Source organism: Maylandia zebra, linkage group LG9 (assembly GCF_041146795.1).
Source record: "Maylandia zebra isolate NMK-2024a linkage group LG9, Mzebra_GT3a, whole genome shotgun sequence".
Taxonomy (NCBI): Eukaryota; Metazoa; Chordata; class Actinopteri; order Cichliformes; family Cichlidae; genus Maylandia; species Maylandia zebra.
The window spans coordinates 26,551,749-26,574,727 of record NC_135175.1 but is presented as its reverse complement, the minus strand read 5'-3'; the positions used below and the strand labels follow the sequence as shown (position 1 = coordinate 26,574,727).

At 41.5% G+C, this 22,979-nt stretch overlaps 1 protein-coding gene across 1 annotated transcript in view; it reads left to right on the top strand.

Moving 5' to 3' along the window:
• Positions 1-1,051: 1,051 nt before the first annotated feature.
• Positions 1,052-22,979, top strand: part of impa2 (inositol monophosphatase 2) — a 201,350-nt gene continuing 179,422 nt past the window's right edge. The window contains exon 1 of the mRNA XM_076888261.1: positions 1,052-1,061. The gene's annotated coding sequence lies outside the window, so the exon portion shown is untranslated. The remainder of the gene's footprint in view (positions 1,062-22,979) is intronic.

The window sequence follows — 22,979 nt, the reverse complement described above, 5'->3', positions numbered from 1 at the left end:
CTACTTCGTAGTGGGCCTGTTGGATGATTTAGTCTACTGCATTAAAAAGGGGCCCCGAGCAAAGGCTAAAGTGGTTCATCACGACAGACTCAAGCCTTATCACTCAAGAACGCCGCTGGACAACAGTTGGGTCTTCCAAGACTCCGACCAGGCAGCACCCACCGAGGTGCCTCCTCCAGCGCTCGACGAAAGCGATTCTGACATTGATTTCGGCCCCTTCGACTTGTGGGAGACCCCAGCTGGGGCAGATCAACCAGATACTGGTGCTTCCCTGAGAGCTGGCTCTCCGCCACCCGCTCAAGGAGATGGTAGTGGGTTGCCAGCCAGCCCTGTTCAGCCTTACGTGGATGGGGCTGAAGGACCAGAACAGCACCCTTCCTTCAGGTCCACACCCCGTTCCAGACCACAGCGTGTGCGGCGGGCGCCGGACATGTTTGGTGACTGGGTCAGTCACTAGGCTAGTATGTCCTAACTGAGTCGGGGTGTAGGCGGATCGCTGCCCTGCTCAGTAGTTAAAAAAAAAAAAAAAAATTGTTCATGTTACATATGTTAAGTGATATGACTGTTGTAAATTGAGTTGTTACAGGGGGCTATTCTTACGTGTACTGTTGGGCTTGTTTGTCTTGCTGTTTCCTGGCAACATGGCTGTCGACGGGCTGCAAGTTATTGTTTGAACTGTTTATACTAATGAGGTAAAGCTGGATATAGGGGTAAACGTTCAGCTGTAGTGCCTTAATGTCTTTCTTTATGAATACTGTCTATGTGAAGGGCGGGATATGGACATTGACTTGCACCCTCCTCAAAGTGAACCCTGTACATCCTATGTTTTCTTGTGCTTAAAATATGGACAGTTGTCTACTTCAAGATTGTTCCATCCTAAGGATCGCCATTTTTGGACTGGGGCCACGAATGCTGTATGTTTCCTTGTTAATGGGGGGTTCATGTGCTGGAATGATGTTAAGGGTTTAATTATCATCCAGAGTGGGGGTAGTGTTACAGGCATGGTCCTTTAAGGGTGAAGCCTGATGGGAAATGTATGCGGGTGTGTGTAGCGGAACTGCCTGTCGGGTGTGTGAGGGTGAGCGGAGAAGGAAAAGAAAAGTAACGGTTAACTACAGAAGAGACGAAGAGAAAGTAAATAAAAGGAATATAATAACTCCCTCGGCAGCCAAAGTTGTATCGGCGATGCCCGCTGTGAGTAAACTGTTTCAGCCCACTGTACGCGGTGTTCGTGCCTTGGAGGAGAAATAAAGGTTCGGTAAAGCAGTTTCCTACGCCTTCCTCGATCTTCTTGCTAGCGGAGTTGACCTGTATAGTAAGCTGTTGCCGGCTGCAAGTCAAGTAACTGCCAGAGGTTTCCTTACTACGGTTCGGGGCCGCGGATCTGGCGCGGTAACATTTGGTTCATTAAAGTTTGTGGGCATTCATGTACAATTCTATGTCACAGTATTTCAGTCAGGTTGAGCTTTGGACTTTGGGTCATTGCAACAAGTGTTGCCAACTCCTCAGTAAGGAAAATCGCTATTGGCTGTCCTAAAAGTTGCTAAATGACGTCATCGCCTAATTTGCACAATTGGTCATGCTAATATAATTGTAACCTACATTGTTGGAGAGAGAAATAACATCGTGGAAGAGACATAAAGTGAGTAAAAAACATCCTAAATGCATTTACAGTTTATTTAGAATTACGAATTAAATTTATTTTAGCAATTATTGTTTTTTGTAATGTCACAATTCCAACCCTGCTCATTTTATCCGGGCTTGGACCGGCAAAAGTGACCCAAAATAGGCACTCTGGTGTAGTTACTTTGTGTGTGTTTATAAGTAGTTTTAAACCTTGTGACCCACAAAACAGCATAACAGTAAAAGAAGAACTGACTGCGTTACAGTCGGTGCAGGAGCAGCGGCTTCGCTCATGCGCGATTCATTTGCAGTTCGGACGCATAGGTGTGAACATCTCCTGCCCTGATAGCTAGTGATGTGCGATACCACTGATTTCCTTTCCGATCCGATACCAAGTAATATTCAGGGTGGTATCGACGATACTGATCCGATACCAATACTTTGTACAAAAACGGATTTTATTTATTGTATCTCAAATTATAGCGTCATAATGATTACAGGACATCAGATTACTTGTTCTTATCACTTAATAATGCAGAGTTCATCATATAGAAATAAAAAAACTAAAGTTGTGCGCTATTTGAACACCTTGCCTGCCTGCAGCACTCTCCGTGAGAGACTCACCCTAGCAGCACCTGTCCCTCTCCTCCTCTTCAGTTCGCCTCAACATACGCTCGTCATATTCTGTGATATGATTTACTCTGAGGTGTTTGACAAGGTTAGTGATGTTGCCACAACCATACATGCCAACCCTGGTGATTTTTCCGGGAGAATCCCACCTTTCTCCAGATTTTCCACCCGGACAACAAAGTTGAAAAACCATATCGCAGAATTCATAGCGCAGCCCAGCCAATTCCAGTCTCCAACAATGACGGCAGCTACTTAGTTCTAATATCACTCTTATTTCTCTTTCTGGGTCGCAAAAAAACTTTTAACATATTTTCAGGTGAGAATGTAGCTGTGTAAACTTCAAATATCTGAGATGATCGACACATCATCTTCAAACCCCCGCGGTCTTTCACCACTCGGGTTAAACATGATATATAAGTCACTTTGATAACTTAAAAATGTTATTGTTTGGCTTTCTTAGTGTTTTATTTGTTCGTGAGCAAATCGGTTTGGCTGAGATTAAAGTTATTAGATTAGATTAAATTAAACTTTATTAATCCCTCGGGAGGGTTCCTCCGGGGTTTTCACACAGCTGAATAAACGTCAAACAGAAAACTGATTAAATAGAAGTGTGAGACGGTCGAGAGTTTACGTCAGTATCCTGTTATATTTTAGATAGCAAGGAGCACACGGCTGAGTTTCACTCCACCGAGGGAACTCATGACGTACTACCCGGCTTTCTTTAGACCGCGAAGGCTGGTCCTCAGGTGGAAGCAGCCTCTGAATTTGGACACTCCCGCTGTTTCCGGGCCGGCCAATAATAACGGTGACATTTAACATATTTTATCCGATAAATAAACACTGTAAAATATATTTACACCCCCCCCCCCCCCAAACAGCCCTTTTGAATGTCTCCCTAATTCTGAGGTCTCAAGGTTGGCAAGTATGGCCACAACACCTCACTTTTTTGCCACATGTATCGTAAACCACTGTTTGTGGAGGTAAAATACATTCGCACAATTACGCTCAGCCATTGTCGTGAGTGCACACGCCAAGGGGCTGCGAGACATTTATACAGCCGTATGTCGCACATGACTATGAAAGGCGGAAGAGGAAGTAGTTCCTTTGAATGTAGACAATCTGAATGTTATAGTTTCTTTCCATTGTGTTCCTGTTAATGATAAGCTACAAATTTACTCTAAATTACTAAAATATCGATATTTTAATGTGAGAATCGATTCTAGAACATAAATGATTGGTATCGGAGGAATCGATATGTCAGGATTGATCCACACATCACTACTGATAGCAGCTGGGGGAGAACTATCCTCCGCCTGTGAGCGCTCTGGCACGGGCGAGGTGCCCACGGCAGCACCCGCTGCTTGTTGAGAGTAAAAGCGATACGCGCTTTCACGTCAAAAAGACGTCTCCAATAACACCAGAAAAAGTCGGCAGATTTGTCGCTAGTTGCTTTTTAGAAAAAAAGTTGCTAAGGGGGTCTGAAAACTCGCTAAATATAGCGACAAAGTCGCTAAGTTGGCAACACTGATTGCAACATTGATTCTTTTCTTTTTCAACATTCTGTTGTAGATTTGTTGCCGTGCACGTGATATTTTTTTCTGTTGCATGACTCAATTTGAGCCAAGCTTTAGCTGTTGGACAGATGGCCTCACATTTGACTCTAGAATATTTTGACATACAGATGAGTTCATGGTCAACTCAATGACTGCAAGGTGACCAGGTGCTGTAGCTGCAAAGCAAGTACAAATCATCATATTTTCTACTTGTGAATAATGTTTCTCACTGTTGATCAATTGAGTGTAAATTGTTTGAAAATGGCATCATAACCCTTGGCAGATTGACAGGCAGCAACAAGTGCTTCTCTAAGATTAAGTCTTTTCTTTTTTGCGTTGTGTTAACACTATCCTCTCTATGTCCTCTCTATCCCTTTATATATCTCTCTCTATCTCTCTATCTATTAGTGCTGTCAGCGTTAATCTCGTTAAAATGACGTTAACGCCATAACTGCATTAAAGCGGCAAATCTCTGTTTACGAGTTACTGCGAATCGCCCTGTGCGTGGGCTTTAGCTAACGCTCATTTAACGCGTTGACGCCGTACAGCCCCATGCACGGGGGTGGGGGGCGCTGCTGCCCTCACTACACGTGACCAGGTGAAGCTAGACAGCCAGCGAACAAATAGACGAGATCTCCACACAAGGCTTGCTTTTCTTGATTTTAATGAATATCTTTTTAAACCTTTTCCTCTCTCAAGACTTCTCCATTCTGTTTCTTTTCTGTAAAAAGACAAACGTTTTCCAAGGTACAAGCGTGTAGGGCACTTTTAGCGTGTACATGAGCTTATTCACTCTTTTACACGTAAAAACTCCAAAACCGTAAAAACTCCGAAGCACGTACAAAACACAACAGAAGTGCTCCAGGATGCTAGGGGCAGTGTTGAGGTTTTTTGTTACCTAGTGGCTACACAAGCCAGGAAGTACCAACGACCAGATTTTGTGTGTGGTAGTAACAGGTAAATGAACTTTTTTTTAAATTATTTGAATATATATGAGTGCTTGTGTATAAATACACAAACAATACACATATGCTTTCAATTGTGTAATTTAAGTGATCTAGGTAGCTCTGTTTTGGAAGTTCAGTTAACGCTAGAAGTGTTTTGGAGTTTGTACGTGCTTTGTCTCTAGGGGCCACCGCATATATTTATATATAAACATATATAAATAAAACCACCTTTTTTTTACATTAGTAATTCCTTTTGTGCATAATTTTATACTGTTGTTAATAATAAATTAATTAAAGCAACAAAACAACCTGAAGAGCCGGGTGGGAGCCAAAAGTGCTGACTCTTTTTAGTGAGTCGAGCCAAAGAGCCAGTTCTCTAAAAAGAGCCGGAAATCCCATCACTATGCCGAAGCACTTTTCACAGCGTTAACGGAGAAAATACGTCAAAGATAGGTTAATGATCAGAGTATGACGTTATTTTTTTGCCAGTATTCTGAGCGCACAAAAAAAAAATTGAGGTCATGTAAAAAAAATTGCAGGTGCAAGTGTTGCATTTTGAGAACAAATTTATTTTGAGCGAAGAAAAGCTAAATTTCAGTAAACAAAATTCATTGCTGCGTGCAAAAACTGTATTTCAGTGTTTGCTATTATCCACACACACACAATAGCAGCCCCTCTCGCTCAGTTTTTGCATTTGCGCTTGCTCGCAATGTGTTGCTTGCGCTCTCACCATTTCTGCCCGTGCGCGTTCAACTCTTTCTGTACACCATTATTTTTGTGCCACAAAACCAGCCGATCACAGACATGGATGCAAAAAAATCTGATTGGCTGTTTTGGTCTCCAATCGGCTCGAAATGACGAAATGCAATTTCCCAGAATCCGTTTTGTCCAAAACTCAAACGAGGCAGTGGCGGAGGAACGCAGAGTGGCGGCGTTTGAAATATTACTCTTTCTGGATCACAAAATAAACTTTTAAAGATATTTTCATGCAAGAATGGTGCTGTGTAAACTTCAAATATCTGCTCGATTTATCAACACATCACATATTTGCATAAGTGCTCTAACATTTTCGGAGATGGTTGTTAATAATTATTTATTGCATCATTATTTAAACCTCCTCTCCTCCAGTTTGTAACATTAGCCTGATAATTGGGCTTAACTAGAATTCAGTTCAATTTTTACCCTATCTGAACAAGTCACAAATGTGGGTTGTGATTCAGCAGTCTGAAATCATGCTATTGTACACTATGAAATTTTCTTCAAGCCCAAGCAGCGATAAACCAAATGACCTGTCTTTGCTAGAGAAGACAATATCCCAGCAGCGGTGCTTGTGTAAAATAGATGACATCGACCTTTTTGATTCAGAAATATTTATTTTCAAGGATTGTGAAGCCTTGGCAAGAGCTTCTGCACAATGACTGTTTTCGTTATAAAGTTTTATCAGTATAGGTCAGTATAGATTACACTTTTCTGTTGTAATAACTACCTACTCCTGACATTTTGGAGATGTTAGCTCTTCATACAGTAAAGTTACAGCAGGATACAAATAATGCGTTTGTATATGTAAGAGTGTAAAACCTGAAGATAGAGACAAAATACTGTTTATCTGCCATTCTGCTATTCATCTCATGTAAGCAATAACGTGGTGCACAGCTGACATGAAAAAGGCACATACCTTTGACGTTGGGTGACAAACTCTGTATTCTTCGTCCACACGTAAACGCAAAAAAGGAGTTTTAAAAAAATCTCAGTTTTCGGTGATTCCAAACGCCATTTACGTGTGGACGAAACAGCTGCATTTTCAAAAATACCGGTGTAGGTGTGGACATAGCATAAAAGAGTTAGTAGTTTATTTTCTTACTACCTGCAGATTACTTGTATTTGCTTAATTGTTTACTAAATGTTTTAGGTGTGAAATAAACTGCAATTGAGCAAAATATGTGTGCATATGGTTGGAGGATGTGTTAGTGCGTGTGTGCGCACACGAGGGGGGGCGCGAACATTTTTCTGTAAAACAAAGGGGGGCCCAGTGAAAAGAGTTTGGGAACCACTGACCTATGGGAACACATGCAAATCAGAGGAACACCAATGAGGAGAGCATGGAGGGTTTACTTCATAAATGTTCTCCTGCGGTAACATAAACTGTTAGTCATTAAGCTGACAAACACAAAGTAGACTTATTGTACAGTCCTTCAGAGACCCAGCAACGTATCCAGTTAGGCCACAGCTCAATAAGTATTGATAAAGCAGCCCTGTTCACTGCCCTTACACTGCCATATCGTCTGAATCAGCAGATCTCAAGAGCATGTGTGTGTGTGTGTGTGTGTGTGTGTGTGTGTTTGTGTAAGGATTTGTTACTGCAATATCTAAAGCCACACAGGTCTATAATTAACATTACCACTGGGATTTTAAAGTGACCATTTAATAGAGAAGAAGTGAATCCCGAGCACATCTACAGGTCCACTGAGAGCCATCATTTCAGCTTCATCAGTATGTTCTCACATTAAATATAGAAAGGGAACAGGTTTATTTTCCTAACAGGAATCATAAGCAGCTACTAATGTGGCTTATTTAAATGCAACTAGACAAATTTTTGAGATGAAATATTATTTTCAGAGTCACACAGGGATTTGGGCCTTGAGGAAAACTTTGCTTTCATCATAGCACTCTGTTCGTTAATGAATGTTTGAACATGCTACCTTTCCACAGCCCCAGTTTTAAGACAAGGACACAAAGCTTTGAAGGTTGCCTCTTATTTTATTGAGAAGTCCTGGGAAACATGTTTGCATAAGGCATGCTATACTCCCTTTAGCCTGTGCTACTCAAAGGGAGCTAATTGTTTTACATAAATGAAAGCTTTGTTTTTTTGGCTCTAGCCGTTAGTTGCATAGGCATGCAAGTTAATATAGCAGCTGACATTTGATATTGACTGATCCAAAGTTTGCCTATGGCGAAAGAAAACTCTATGAAAAGTAATATATTACATAAATTATTAAAATTAGGCAATCTCTAGTTGAAATTTGAAATCAAAATAGCTTTTATGTACATGAGAGGAAGTGTAAAGAGGCAATCTATTTGTTTGGACTTCACAAAACTTTTAATTAAGCCTGAATCACTATAAAGGGGAACATCTTCAATCTCATGCTCCTTCATCTCTGCCTAATACACCCAAGTATCCTTTCATAAATAAGCTCAGGCACAGGCCATTAATAACAGGAGAAAGTCATTACATCTCTTCCTCATGCTGAATAATTGAGCTGCTGGTTGCCGCGTGCGTTCACTGTAAATATGCTCATAAGCTCAGTTTTTGGCTCGCTGCACGTGGACTGAGGACACGCGAGTCTAATCAAGCTCCCGCTCCGTCTGCTGCCGTAGAGTGACAGCACAACCTTCAACGCTATTTTGGCTCAGGCACATCACAACCTGAACAAACACACTTAATTGGATTAGTCTGCTGGATGCTGTGTTCTTACAATGTCCTCACAGAGACAGGAGTCGCACACCTTTGATCTATGAAGAGGCAAACACGGCCTCTGAACACGGCTGAGCAAATCAGAGGGCACAACAATTGCACGAACAGGTGATCTTTGCCATTTTCCCACAGCTACATTTGCAGCTCGACAAGCCTTTTTGACTTTATACACATACACACACACACATATATATATATATATATATATATATATATATATATATATGTGTGTATATATACACACACATATATATATACACACACATACATATATATATATTAGGGGTGCAACGATATTCGTATCGATATTGAACCGTTCGATACAGTGCTTTCGGTTCGGTACGCATATGTATCGAACAATACAACATTTGTAATTTATTTTATCAATTTTCCTTCTGACGATGCTGTCTGTGTTGAGCGCTCAGTGAATCTGTGTTCGACTACTCCGCCTAGGCTGCACTGTCCAGCGCAGATCCACTGAGCGCTCAACACAGACAGCATAGTCAGAAGGAAGAGCGCAGGGCACCTCCCCCACCCTCATTCAGATCTGGCGTTTGGAATTATTTTGGTTTTCATGTGACGTATGACCCTGAAGGTAAGTGAGTCATGGACTAAAGTAAAACAGTATGTTGGATGTGCCATGCAATGCTCAATTACATTGGTGTGAACTAGTGTGTTAGCGCAGTTAGCTCGTTAACGTGTTGGCCGTCTAGCCCCATGCACAGAGCGATCGGCGGTAGCTCGTTAACGGAGATTTGCCGTGTTGTGGCGTTAAGGTCATTTCAACGAGATTAACCTGAAAGCACTAGTGGGAACACAACGAATATGACTGCACATTTACGCCGACATCATCCTAGTGCAAAGACAAAAACAACAAGCATGCTACTAACTTTAGCCGAGTCATTTAGACAGCTGTTAGCACATGATTCTCCTTATGCTGCTGAGAATATAGCCCAGAAGAAGCGGATAGTATAGCTTTTATTTTGGAAAGAGCCATTTCTCTGTAATAAACTCTCTTTTCCAAAGATGAGTGATTCCTCAATCAGATACAGGGCTTGCAATATCGCTAGCCCGACGTCCCGGAGCTAGCGATTTTTTCAGTCGGGCTACCAAAATCTATCTCTGCCCTGCCCGTCGGGCTATTGTAGGAAAAATATATGTCAATGCTTTTGCATTCTTTCAGAAATGTAGCTGGGTAATTATGTCATTGGCATCGGTGAGCCACTGTCAATATGTGACATATTGAAGTCGCGTTTGAATTTGTTTTTTTGCTTTCACTTTGCAATCGTGACAGTACTGATCTGTGAGTGATGATAATTTGTGCACCAATTCCTCTGACATCGTCTTATTAATCGTTAGCTTACTATGCAAACATGACAAGTGAAATCTCCCGCAGCTTAAACATGTGAGAGGTTGATCGCGCAGAGAATCGCTGAGCTTATGTGAGTGAGTGTGTAAAAGCATTTCAGTTCTGCTGAGCCAAATAAGACAGGTCAGGGTGAAGAAGTGACAGCCAAAGAAAAGCTTACCACAAAACGGAGAAGTTATGACAAATCAGACTATAAGGCAAAAAGAAAGTGCAGCTTTATGGTTTCATGGACAAAAGAATTTCTGTGGCTGCGATATGACGAGCTAAATAACCAGGGCTGCACATAAGTGGTCCGCAGGTGCGCATTCGCTGTCAAAATAAAAAACACGCACAAGGGTTAGGGTTAAATTTAAAAACTGTACTTTTGAGTTAAAATATATATTTATAATTTTAATAAATGACAAATTAAAAATGCATGAACATTTTTTTGTATCGAAAAAATATCGAACCGTGACACCAAAGTATCGAACCGAACCGAACCGTGAATTTTGTGTATCGTTGCACCCCTAATATATATATATATATATATATATATATATATATGCCTTTGAGGATATCTAATTGCATTGACAAAGGCCTTGTTTACTTTCCTTTTTTTCCACCTGGCACACAGATTAAAAACACTGCTGGTCCAACATTGCTGAATGCTGTATTTGATGTGCTTGTCCTTTTTGCTAATTTGAATGTCTCAGATCAATGGCTTGTATAAGAGTGCATCAATATGCAGTCGGACACAAACAAAACAATCTACATTTACTTAGCCATCAAATTAAACTCCTTTTCATGCCATGGGAATGTAATACAGCTGACTGAAGGACAGGCATGTGAAAACACTGAAAGGATCTGACTGAGAGGGAAATAAACATGCAGTAATGACTAAATGTTCTGAATGAGAAGATAGACTTCATCATGGTCTGCTTCCTTCTCCATCATTATGCAGTATGAGTAGAGTAATACAGAATAAATCAGCTAAAAGATGGTGCCTTAAATTAGAAACCAATCAACACTCCATTCGTGTGTTTTATAAATTCATTTGAGCAAATCCGGAAAGCAAACAAATTTGTGCAGGGGTGAGTACATCCAAGTAATATCACAGATTTTTCATTTTTGTTTCTGCACAAAAAGCAAACTTATTTTGAAGGTTTGTCCCATTGTCATCATGACAGTAACCCATAGATTATCTGTGAGCTTCGGGTCAGAGTTGCCTGGCCAAACAGAAACAGTACACAACATGATCAGCAAACCATTTGTTAATAATGGTTTCCCAGTGCTAGTGGGAAAGAAAATGAACATTTCCATAAAGCTTGTCAGCAAGAAATGTGATGAAACCTCCTGGCAGACACCTGCATTGACACCTGCAACGCCATCCACTACCAACACCAACAAATGACATTGCTACCAAATCATGAGATACTGTGAAAATTTCACACAATCCTGTGTCTCTCCATTCCTTTCAGACTCTAGGATCTTGAATTTCCTTACATCTTGAGTAGTGGCCTTTGGACCACCGAGCAACAGTCCAGTTCATTTTACCTTAGCCCAGTTAGGATGCTTCTGACATGTTTGTGATTCACAAGCATTTTACACTTTGGAATGGGGGAGTTGTAACTTCTTTCCTGAAGACGTCTGTGGGTGCTGAGGATCTTGCTGCACCGATACCAGCCTCAGTCCACTTCCTGTGAAGCACTCCCAAGTTCTTGAATTTAATTTTCTTGACAATCCTTTCAAGGATGCAGTCATCTCTGATAATTGCACACCTATTCCTTTCACACTTTTCCCTTTCAGTCAACTTTCCATTAATGTGCTTCAATACAGCAGCTCTGAGAACAGCCAGCCTTTTCAGCAATGACCTTCTCTGGTTTACCTTCCTTGTGAAGGGAATCATCTAGACAGCTGTCAAGTCAGCAGTCTTCCCTGTGATTGTGTTTGAGTGTACCGAACTGCACAGGCAGATACACTTTATTCATATTGTTAACAATAATTTAGAAATGACAACAAAATGTTTCACTTTACATGGAATTAATATAGAACACACAGAGTTTTGCTGTTTTGAATTAAACAAAGGAAAACGATAATTGGGGGTTTTATGGGTTTTTTTCTTTAAAGATGTACTAGTAGATTGAAACGTTAATTTTTGAAATATTTGTTTGGTCACAATTAGAACAGCAGCCTGCCAGTTTGTTTTTCCCCCCTATGACAGTCATGTAAGCCTCTTTCTGAGAAACCCAGGGCTTTCTACGCCCCTGGTTGAAAGACCAAGTGGCAGCATTCACATCCAGGACAAAAAAACTAAGTTTGCTGTCAGTGAGTGGGATCAGTCGCGAAGAGGGTGCTGAACTAAAAACATCCTTGTGATTGCTTTGGTCGCTAGTAGATTGCAGTAGTTTCCTGTAGTTTTCATGGAAGATGCCATCTCAGTGACTATTAGTTGTGATGTGAAAGAGAAACAGAGACCATTTGCCTTCCAAGTAAAAGTTCTACGAGATGAGGATAATAATGATGCTAAAGTCGGGCTTCAAAAGTAGGGTCAACAAACATCAAGGTCAATGTATCTGCTGTGTATGGCAGCGACCCACAGTCTAACTTTAACTTAACCAGGTCAAGTAGATAATAGATAAAGCCAATATTATTAAAGTGTGCTACTTTGTCAGTGGTTGTAAGCCCCACTATGGCAGTTATTCTAGTTTCATCTCAAGATAAACTGTCATCATTTATGTAAGTGCTTTTGAAATTACATTCACAACACATCACTTTACTATACATCAAAACATGGGAAAATACCTATAAAATGATTTGCATGGCTACAGAATTACAGCCCAGCCCAGCTAACATAACATACTGCACTGTTGCCTATCAGAGACAAACAAATGTGTTTTTTAATCATTAAAGAATATTTGTTTTCATGTTACACTTTACCACTTACATGAAACATTGTGTGAAGTGTGTGTTTTGTTCACATTCTTACCTCATTACCTGAAGTTGGAGCTGGAGGCTGTTATGGCAGTGAAAAAATGAGAGAGCGCTACCCCTACCTGTCAAAATTGCACAAGGAAACATTGTAAACTTTCTCTTCGTGTGATTATGGGTGCTTGTTTGTGAATGTTGACATAAACAGCAGCAACAATAGGTAACAGAACGATGTACTGATATTGAAAGCAAACCTATACGTGCTAAATTATGGCCTCTGCTGTTTATTTCTTGTCTGAATATTTCAAGTATTAAATCTGCCTACTGGAACAAATGTTTAACTTGTCAGTTTCTGGTGGGTATAGCAAAAATTAATTAAACTGTCATCGTTTTAGAGGTAATCTTGATACCATCTTCATCCTTTAATGTTAAATCAAAAACTTTGCTCAAAGAATACATAAAGATATAAAAGTGATGTTCATTCTTATGCAAATTACAGGAAAAAATGAAGGACATTGAAAGGATAACACACTTTAAGCATAAATGTTCAAGCTGGGAAATTTACAGCTTTCTTACTATTGTCTTATTAATATACTGTTTATGCAGACCAAGTTCTCTATGTATAGTGTAACACAGTCAACTAGAGTTTACAGAAATGGTCCTAAAGAAAGAAAATGTCCAGTGAGTGGCACTTCTTTGGATAAAAAAAGGCCTGGTTGTTGTCAGAGGTAAGAGGAGAATGGCCAGACTGTTTCAAGCTGATAGTATCACAATTACCAAATGGTTGGACTCAAAAATGCTGACCCAGAGACCGGCCACAGTTTTAAAAGGTTTATTTACAGGAAGTAGAAATTCAACAGTACCAGGAAAAGCAAGAGGTAAGTTTCTCTGATTACAGGAGCTCAAAGGGGTGACTGCCAAAGCCTAAACAAGACTTAGACTCAGCCATAGGTAAGGCTTCCAGAATTGCTCTTATTATTGGAAGCCAAAGCGTAAAGTGGACTACTTTGTTTTTTCCTATTAACAAGCTGGAGAGGAAGCAGTGACTGGCCTGAGGAATCCAGAGAGCGGCAGAGAGTGCGCAGGTAGGTAAGTTGTGACTGTTCCTAGATAACAGGTTTGCTCTTACTAGTTGGGGTGACAACGGATTCAGGAATTCCACAGTGATGGGGGAATGAGCAAGGGAAACCTATCCTTCACTTCACAGTTACTGGAATCAGATGAAATAGTAAGGTTACTAAGTCTTAGGAACCAATTTCCACCATAGAGGCAACAACAATCTGGCAGAGAGTGGATGCAAAAGTTAGTCTTTAAATACTGCTGCTTCAGTGATGAAGAGATGTGAGACAGCAAAACAGAGGCTCCACCCCCAGCAAGAAGTGCCACCTCACAACTCTACCTGAGAGGAAAAAGGGAGGAAGACAGGGAGAGAGAAAGCAAAGGAACCTTATCTTCTGTCATCCTGGACTGGATGACAGAAGATAAGGTAGGAGTAATTATCACTGACTTCAAGCAAGGTATGCAGAAGAGCATCTCGAAAGCACAACATATTGAGACTTGAAGTTGAAACAGCTACAACAACAATAGACCACTCCGGGTACCGTGTCTGTCAGCTAAGAAAAGGAAATTTAGGCTTCAAGTCTCATGGTTTTATCAAATTGAGACAAAACATTGCAAAGCTGGAAAAGTTTTGGTTTTTGCTGAGACATTTGGATCAGCTTGGATCAATCCTCCCTTCTATCAGTGGTTTAGGTGATGGTGTTGTAAAGGTGTAGGAGATATTTTCTTTGACACTTTGGGCATCTTAGGTGGAGTCTGTCATCGTTTAGATGCCTCATATTTTCCTTGACTATGTTCATCCCTTTGTCATCAGTGTACCCAACTTCTATGGCAAGTTAACGTGAAACATCATCAATCCATTCTTAAATGGATTTCTTGAGCAAAATAATGAGTTTACTATACTCAAATGACCTCCGTAGTTAGCAGATCTCAGTCCAGTAGAGCATCTTTTTGGTGTAGATTGCACAATAGTTGTGCAGCAAGCAAATCTGTAGAACTTGTGATGCATTCACGTCAATATGGACCAAAATATCTGAGGAATGTTTCCAGCACCTTGTTGAATCTGTACCATGAAGAATTAAGGCAGTTCTGAAGGCAAAAGATGGTTCAACCCAGTACTAGTGTTCAGAGCAGTGTCTCTCCTCTTTGCATGTTGAGCAATCTCATGTTTTTCTACATTTTTGTTTTTCTTTGAGTTGTTATGTTGTGTTTCCACTCTTTTGCATCTTCCTTGTCTGTATCTCTCCCTGTTAGTCTTTATTTCATTTAGTTCTTGTATTGATATATAGTCCTGAGTCTCCTTTGTCAGTTGTTGACTGTATGAGTCTTTTGCTGTCTGAGCTCCCAGTGTTCTGTTTCTTCTTCATGAGTTCTCTTTTCTTGACCTTCCTAGTTATTATCTAGACTTGATTTTGATCACCCTGCGTCTCCTTTTTGTTGCACACCAGTATAATTTAAATCATCTTTTGTTTATTTGTGCCAGTTGGCTTCCAGTGTGTCAGCTTTCAAATGTACACAAAGGGGAGGCATTTGGTCACATGGACATTGTTTTCCTACTGAAATGATGTAGCATCAATGTAGCTTACTGCTGCTTTGGTGACTTCCTACTTATTTTTATGCAGTGTTCCTAATCCACACACGTATTGCACCCAAACCATCGTCTACTGTATGCTTTAAAACGCATCAAACACTCCGACATTATCCCATTTACATCAATGTAAATATTAGTTACATTAAGTAAACAAATAAAGAAATACAACACCTTTGCCCTGACATCTTGGCAATAAGCAAGATACAGCAGCATTACTGAAGAACTGAGGAAAAGCAGCACGAAGCAACACAGAAACGACCCTTTCCAAATGCATAAACAAACACACATCTTCGCTATGCATGTAGACTATATAGGCAATATGTTAATGCTCTGTGCAGGATAGACTGATTTACTGATCACGTTCCTCTGTGATATCGACATCGCAGTGACAGCATGTCACTCATATGCATCTCTGGAGCACAGCAGGTCAATGTCAGCTTCACAGGAGGTCATGATGGTCTTCCCCATGTGAATGGTGTTATCTTCTTCCTCTAGCATGTCCCTGCTACACACACTTACATATTTTATGCCATTATATACTTCAGACCAGATGGAGTCTGAGACTTTCCTACACTGAGAAATTGTAGTGAGCGTCTTTTTACACAATGGCCCTGAGATATCAAATGCACTGCAGCTTAAGAAAATGTCATAAGAAGCCTTGATCTCTGGGCAGTCGTCATCTCCGCCTTACCTGGGCAGAGCTGCAGCATCCTTCTCTCCTCCTCTGTTCACCTGCTAGTCATCACCAATCAACTGCAATACTTAAGGACCAGTGCAGCCATCCAGACTCCGAAAGATTATCAGCTCTTTTAGAGTGGTAAACGGGCTAGTTGTTAGTCTTGCTCTAATTAAATGACCTCACATCAAGTAATTCTGTTTTCCTCCTTTCTCTAGTGACTCAGCTAACCCTGGATCATTCCCTGACATTCACCTTTTCAGGAACACCGTTTCTTCTGCTACTGCTACGGATCAAACTCTGTCACTGGATCTCCACTCCTGCTCCCCCTGTCTGCCCACCCTTTCCTCAGTAACTTGGGGATCCAAGGCTTCTCCTCTGACTCCCTCCTCAGTTCCATCTCACTTGGATTACAAGTAAGGCATCTCACAATAGCTCTCTGGATAACATCACCTAACTCTCTTCCCTGCTCCGCCTGACCTGTCATCTCCTTCCCTAGATCCAGCCTACCCTTTTGTTGCCTGCCTCCGCTCCATTTGCCTGTCTCTTGCCCAGTTAAAGTCTAGTGCTAAGTTCTGTCTACGTTCCAAGTAACCCTTAGTTTCCTTTTCCACATGTTCAAGAAATCTTTGTTTTTCTCAGTTTTGTGTTAAAGCGAATGAAGTATTGTAAAGCTTATTCTACGTCTCGCCGTCTTGCCTGAGTCCCGCACTTGAGTCCAACCAAGAAAGTTGCAAAACATGACAGAAAACAAATAGAAAAATGACACAAAAAAAAACAAAAAAAAACAAAACAAAACAGAAGCTTAATAAAGCACAGCTGACGTAGGAAAAACACTGCAAAATCTCACAAAAATCATACTACAGAAATTATTGAAAGGGATAATGGTAAATGGCCTGTATTTATATAGCGCTTTACTAGTCCCTAAGGACCCCAAAGCGCTTTACATATCCAGTCATCCACCCATTCACACACTGGTGATGGCAAGCTTCATTGTAGCCACAGCCACCCTGGGGCGCACTGACAGAGGCGAGGCTGCCGGACACTGGCGCCACCGGGCCCTCTGACCACCACCAGTCGGCAACGGGTGAAGTGTCTTGCCCAAGGACACAACGACCGAGACTGTCCAAGCCGGGGCTCGAACCGGCAACCTTCCGATTACAAGGCGAACTCTCAACTCTTGAGCCACGATCGCCCTATAATACTCATTAATCTATACAATAATATAAACAACTGATAGCAAACATGTAGCTACAGTATTAAACATATTGTACAATAGAACACGTTACTTTTTCGCCCTTACAAAACCAACAGTCATTTGAATGTTTTGCTTTCTGTTCCTGACGTCTCCACAAAATCACTTTTCTGTTTGTATTTATTCAGCTTCTGTTGTATTTTGTGTGCTTTTAAAGCATTTTTCTATTTGCTAGCACGTTCTGAAGTTGCAGTCCCTTTGACCTTTCAGGGCCTTTGTTACGTCCCCACATAAAAGCTAGGCGATGAGGGTGGGGGACAGGAACAGTTGGATCTGGGTGAAATGAAAAGAACGCCAGGCAGAGGTATTTAACACAAAATAAATCTTTATTATAATCAAATACCTCAATAATCATAAATGGTAACAACAAAAAGAGACAGCACCGCTGCTTTAATAATAAATCAGACAGGTCAACCCAAAGAGATAGTGACCACTTCAACAAAGAAAACAACTATAAGGCTTCAACAGAAAAAGACAGCAACGCTGCTAGTAACAATACCCAGGCAGGCCAAACAAACTAATGGAGGCCACCGTCACTTATGGGAAACCACCACTCAGTTAAGCACTACTCACAAAGAGCCACGCACAGCAGGACTGGTCACACACAGCAGGCCGTTTCCATACCAAACCAGTATCTCACACACTACCCAGCACAGAGGAAATCCACCAGACACCTCCCCCACCACCACACTGCTCTTCTCCAGCTTATATCACCTCTGAGGGTAATTGGTGGTAAACGAGGGCAGATGAGCAGCAGGTGTGTTCTAAAGGAGAAGGCAGGGGCAGAGAGAGACAAGGGGAGGGGCAAGAAAGGAGGAGGAGAGGGAGAAGACAACACCACGCCCACACACTCCCACAGCCTCACAGGATGTAACAGCCTTTTACACATTTATACTCTTTCTAAACCTGAAATTAAGCTACCACTTTCTGTTACTAATTAATTAATTAATTTGCTTCCACTGAAAGGATTAAATGGTCTGCAGTGGTTTGAGAAATGCTGCGACTCTTGGGTGTATAAAATCCTCTCAAACATAATGAGATAAACTTTAAAAATATGCCACATGGAGAAAAAAAAAGGTTGCTTTTTAAGATTTGGCATTTAAAAGAAATCTTTGAACTCGACAGGCGGCTAAACACAATAGCTGTAAGTGTTTTAACAAAGTACACATGACAATTCAGACTTTAACCTTTTTTCTTTTTCCTTTGAAACATTTTAAAAACCATTTGTGGATGTGGACAATTTCAGCACACAACAGCAAAGCATGACTGAAGCAGTGACATCTATTTCCTAAACTTATCAGCCTCTGATTCACCTCTTCTATACCTTCCTGTCACCATGGCAGCAGCAATAGGAAGCAGTTTGATAACTCTGTTGCTTTATCGGGGGGGGGGAGGAAAGCCTGGCTGACATTTGGACTAAGATGGCTGATATATCGCTGCAGCTGACATTCATTTCACCTTTTTCATTCCACATGTTCATCTCTTTCTGTATGTATTTTCACAGACCCATAATCAAACTGGGGACAGTGATAAAGCAAGAGTGTGAATTCTCCTGTATTGTGAAAAAGGGAGATTCTGTTTGTTCTGTTTCCCAAAAAGTAAAAATGTATGAAATGCACATAAAAAAGCATGATTTAAACCCTGTATCGGTTTAAAATGCTGACAGGTTTCAGAAAAGTTGGTATCTCGTCTCTAAAAGGTTGGTGACACAAATGGTTATGGGGTGGGAAAAGAAATATCAGTTATGTCTCTACGCCAATCCTTGAAACTCTGTGGATTTCAGTATAGCAATAATGTAAAAGAACATGGGTGGAGTTGATGCCTGAGGAAGATCACGCTAATTTATGTTCAATTAAATTAGTCATGTTAAATGTGATAATTACTTGTGTTAAGCGAAATGATCATCCAGCAGTAGACGCTGATACAATGTGCCATGACTGTAGCTTGTGGGCATTTTATTTTCTTAGTCATGGCAGCAGGGATGGGCTGGCTCTAATTTAAAAGCTTTAAAGACAGCATGAAAATTTTCCAGTAAAAGAGTGAGACATGCACACAAGTACTGCTTACCATTTTGTTGGTTATATCTGGGCCTGGACTGTAACTGGGCCATTGCAACGCATTGATTCTTTTCTATTTCAGTCATTCTGTTGTAGATTTGCTACTGCAGTGTGATCATTATCTTTGCATGAGCAAATTTAAGTTGTTGTTGTAAAATACTAGATATAGATATCAAGAATACTCTAGTATATGAGGGAGGTCATGGATGAGTCAATGACTGCAAGGTGCCGAGGTCCTGTGGCTACAAAACGATCTTAAATCATGACCCCTGCACCGCTGTACTTGACAGTTGGTATGAGATGTTGATACGCTGTTTGGTTTTCCCCAAACATGGTGCTGTGTATTATGTCTCTTCATCTCCATTTTGGTCTCACCTGTCTAAAGGACATTGTTTCAGAAGTCTTGTGCAAACCTGAGCTGTTCTGTCATGTTTTTGTTTTTGTTTTTTAGAGAGAAGAGGGTCTGTCTAACCTGGCACCCCTTCCAAACAATGCATAGTTTATTTTGTGTCTGCTCAGTTTAAATGGTTATCACTAAGTTAAATTTTACAGTAACTATTTTAATTGCTTTGAAGTAATGAAAATAGTTACATGACTGATGGGGTAAAAATAACCTTCATACTGATGGGTACCAGTCACTCTCAGTGTTCAGCTTGTGTATTGCGCTGTGACCTAATTCCACACAACACACTGAAAATGCTCTTGTTTGCTCACATTTTAAATTATCAAAATAAAATATACTCAAAGATGTACAATGGCGTGCATAATTTGCTGAATTCCTGGGAGTGCCATTAAACACAGGTGATGGAAAAAGAAGTGAACTAAGAGTTAGCGTTTTGTGTGGCCTGCTGAAATGAAATGAACTGTCTACAGTTTGTCTGAATGAAGGCCTATATCAAGCACCTGTTCCAAAAATATTATCATCTGAAAAGCTGGTAAAATTAGAAGTTTTTAAGTGCTGAGTGAAATTAAGTATTAAATTTACATGCAAAATGCAAATGACTGCTCTATAACTACAAACCTTGTCCAAAAAAAGTTATGACATTTGTGTAAAATGTCTATGAAAAAAAACATAATGAAAGAATTTGCAGTACTCATAAATCCATATTTTATTCACAGAACACAGAAAACATATCAAATGTTTAAACTAAGAGTGTTGCAAAGAGTTTGAATATCTCATCTAGTACATAATGTCAATAAAAGAGTCGGTAAATCTGCTCAAGGGACGAGGCTTATACTTCAAAAATGGATGGATGTCGGTGATTGTTGGGCCCTTAGCCAACACTAAATTTAAAAAAGGCATGATTCTGTCACGGGAATCACTGAATGAGCTCAGCAAGACTTCAGAAAAACCATTGTCGTGCCATACAAAAACTTAGATTAAAGCTCCATCATAAAGAACTCGTGTGAACACGATGAATGAATGGTGTGATATCCTCCTGGTCAAAGCTCGTTTTAAATGGAGTGAGGCAAAGAAAAAAACTATTCTGAGCTCAAATGAATCCAAAAGTTTTAATTCTATTTGAAAAACACAGACACTGTGTTCCCTGGACTAAAGTGGAGAGGGACCATCTTGATTGTCTGTGAAGGTTCTCAGTCATCCAGGTCATCGTAGTCAAAGGAGCTTGCAAAGAAAAGCGTCTGGACTTCTTTAACTTACTTGAAGACGTTTCACCTCTCATCAGAGAAGCTTCTTCAGTTCTAAGGTCAAATGGTGGAGAGTCCCAGATATAAACCTAGTGGGAGTATCCCCCCCACAGAGGGACAAAAGGACCCCCTGATGATCCTCTAATCGCCTGAGACAAGGTGTGAAACTGGGTGTGGGTCCCAATCAGCCCGAGTTTCGGGTGTGTTGAGAAACCTGGCCCCACCTTATCATGCGAATTCCTGAGGTCAGATGGCCCAGGATGTGAGTGGGCGTTAAGGCGTCTGGGAAGGGATCTCAAAACTGGATTATAGATGGCAGAGAGTTGGTGTCATAAACCACCGCCTCTGTTCAAAGATGGTTGCTCACAGTGGACATAGATGGCTTCTTTCACTCCTCTTTCAAGCCATTTGTCCTCTCTGTCCAAAATGTGAACATTGGCATCCTCGAAAGAGTGTCCTTTATCCTTAAGATGCAGATGGACTGCTGAGTCTTGTCCTGTGGAGGTGGCTCACAAGCGCATGGCACAACACAGAAGAGCCACCTCCACAGGACAAGACTCAGCAGTCCACCTCCGAAGTGGCCCGAGCGAGCCCCAGGTTCCAGGCCCCGATAAGCGGCCGCCAAGGAGTGAGCCGGTGTGTACCCGGACACCCACCCCCAGACACAAAGAACCACCAACGTACCGACACCTGAGGGAGTCCGCCACTGGCAGGGGAAGTGGTGGTGGGTGGAGATAGGCCTCCAAACCTTGGAGGGCCTGAGATGTCCCCAGAGAGGTGGCGTCTGATACCCAACCTGACATATAGACACAGACATACAGGCACACACAGACACAAACATCCATTCCCACCCTCATGCTCTCATATGCACTTACTCCACACTCAACCAACGTGGAGACAGACATAAAGAGACGCTGTACACACGATCACACTCCCCAAGCGTACTCTACGAACCGGGTCTAGGTACCCTTGCCCCTGGAGGGGGGAACTGCACCCAGACCCAGGTGGTGTTACCCTTTTCCCTGCGGTGGGGAGAGGCAGACCGCCCCGACTCCGCAGCAGCAGGGAGGCCCCACACTCCAGACCGCAGTCGGACGGCCAACTCCTCCTCCTAGCCCCCCCGCTCCAGCAGGCCGCAGAGAACGGGGGTGAGAGAAGACTCCAAACCTCCCTCCACCCGCTCATTGTAGTGTTGATGCATGTGTGTTCTAACCCAGGAGGGCATGGAGCTACCTGCCAGAGAGCAGCAGGTAAGCGCATGGTCCCTCCTGCTAGCCCTCAATGTCTACGTGTATTCAAAATTGAGAGCCATCTATGTCCACTGTGAGCGACCATCTTTGAACAGAGGCGGTGGTTTATGACACCAACTCTCTGCCATCTATAATCCAGTTTTGAGATCCCTTCCCAGACGCCTTAACGCCCACTCACATCCTGGGCCATCTGACCTCAGGAATTCGCATGATAAGGTGGGGCCAGGTTTCACAATGAACTCACCCGAAACTCGGGCTGATTGGGACCCACACCCAGTTTCACACCTTGTCTCAGGCGATTAGTGGATCATCAGGGGGTCCTTTTGTCCCCCTGTGGGGGGATACTCCCACTAGGTTTATATCTGGGACTCTCCACCATTTGACCTTAGAACTGAAGAAGCTTCTCGGATGAGAGGTGAAACATCTTCAAGTAAGTTAAAGAAGTCCAGACGCTTTTCTTTGCAAGCTCCTTTGACGACCATCTTGATTGTTATCAGTGCTCAGGTCAACATCCTGCATCACTGATGATATGAGGATGCATTAGTGCTTATGGAAATTGCACTTTGCACATTTGGGAAGATGAAAGTTATATACATGTTTCAGAGTAACATATGCTCCCATCTTTTTCAGGGAAGCCACTGAATATTTCAGCAAGTCAATGCTAAATGACAAACTGCATCTACAACAGCATGGCTTCGTAGTAGAAAACATTAGGCCCATCATTAAACAAAAGGAAGAAGACACAGGTATGTTGAGCAGCAAAATACCTGTATCAGACTGTGGGAGAATATCCGTCTTTCATTTTCTATCTTTCATTTTCTTAAACATTTGAAAAACAAACATATTAAACATTAGATTCTTTTCATGTTATAGTATAAATAAAGATGAAGGTGATAATCAGCTTTCAAATGCTGATTTGACGCAGTTATAGTTTTAATCAGGG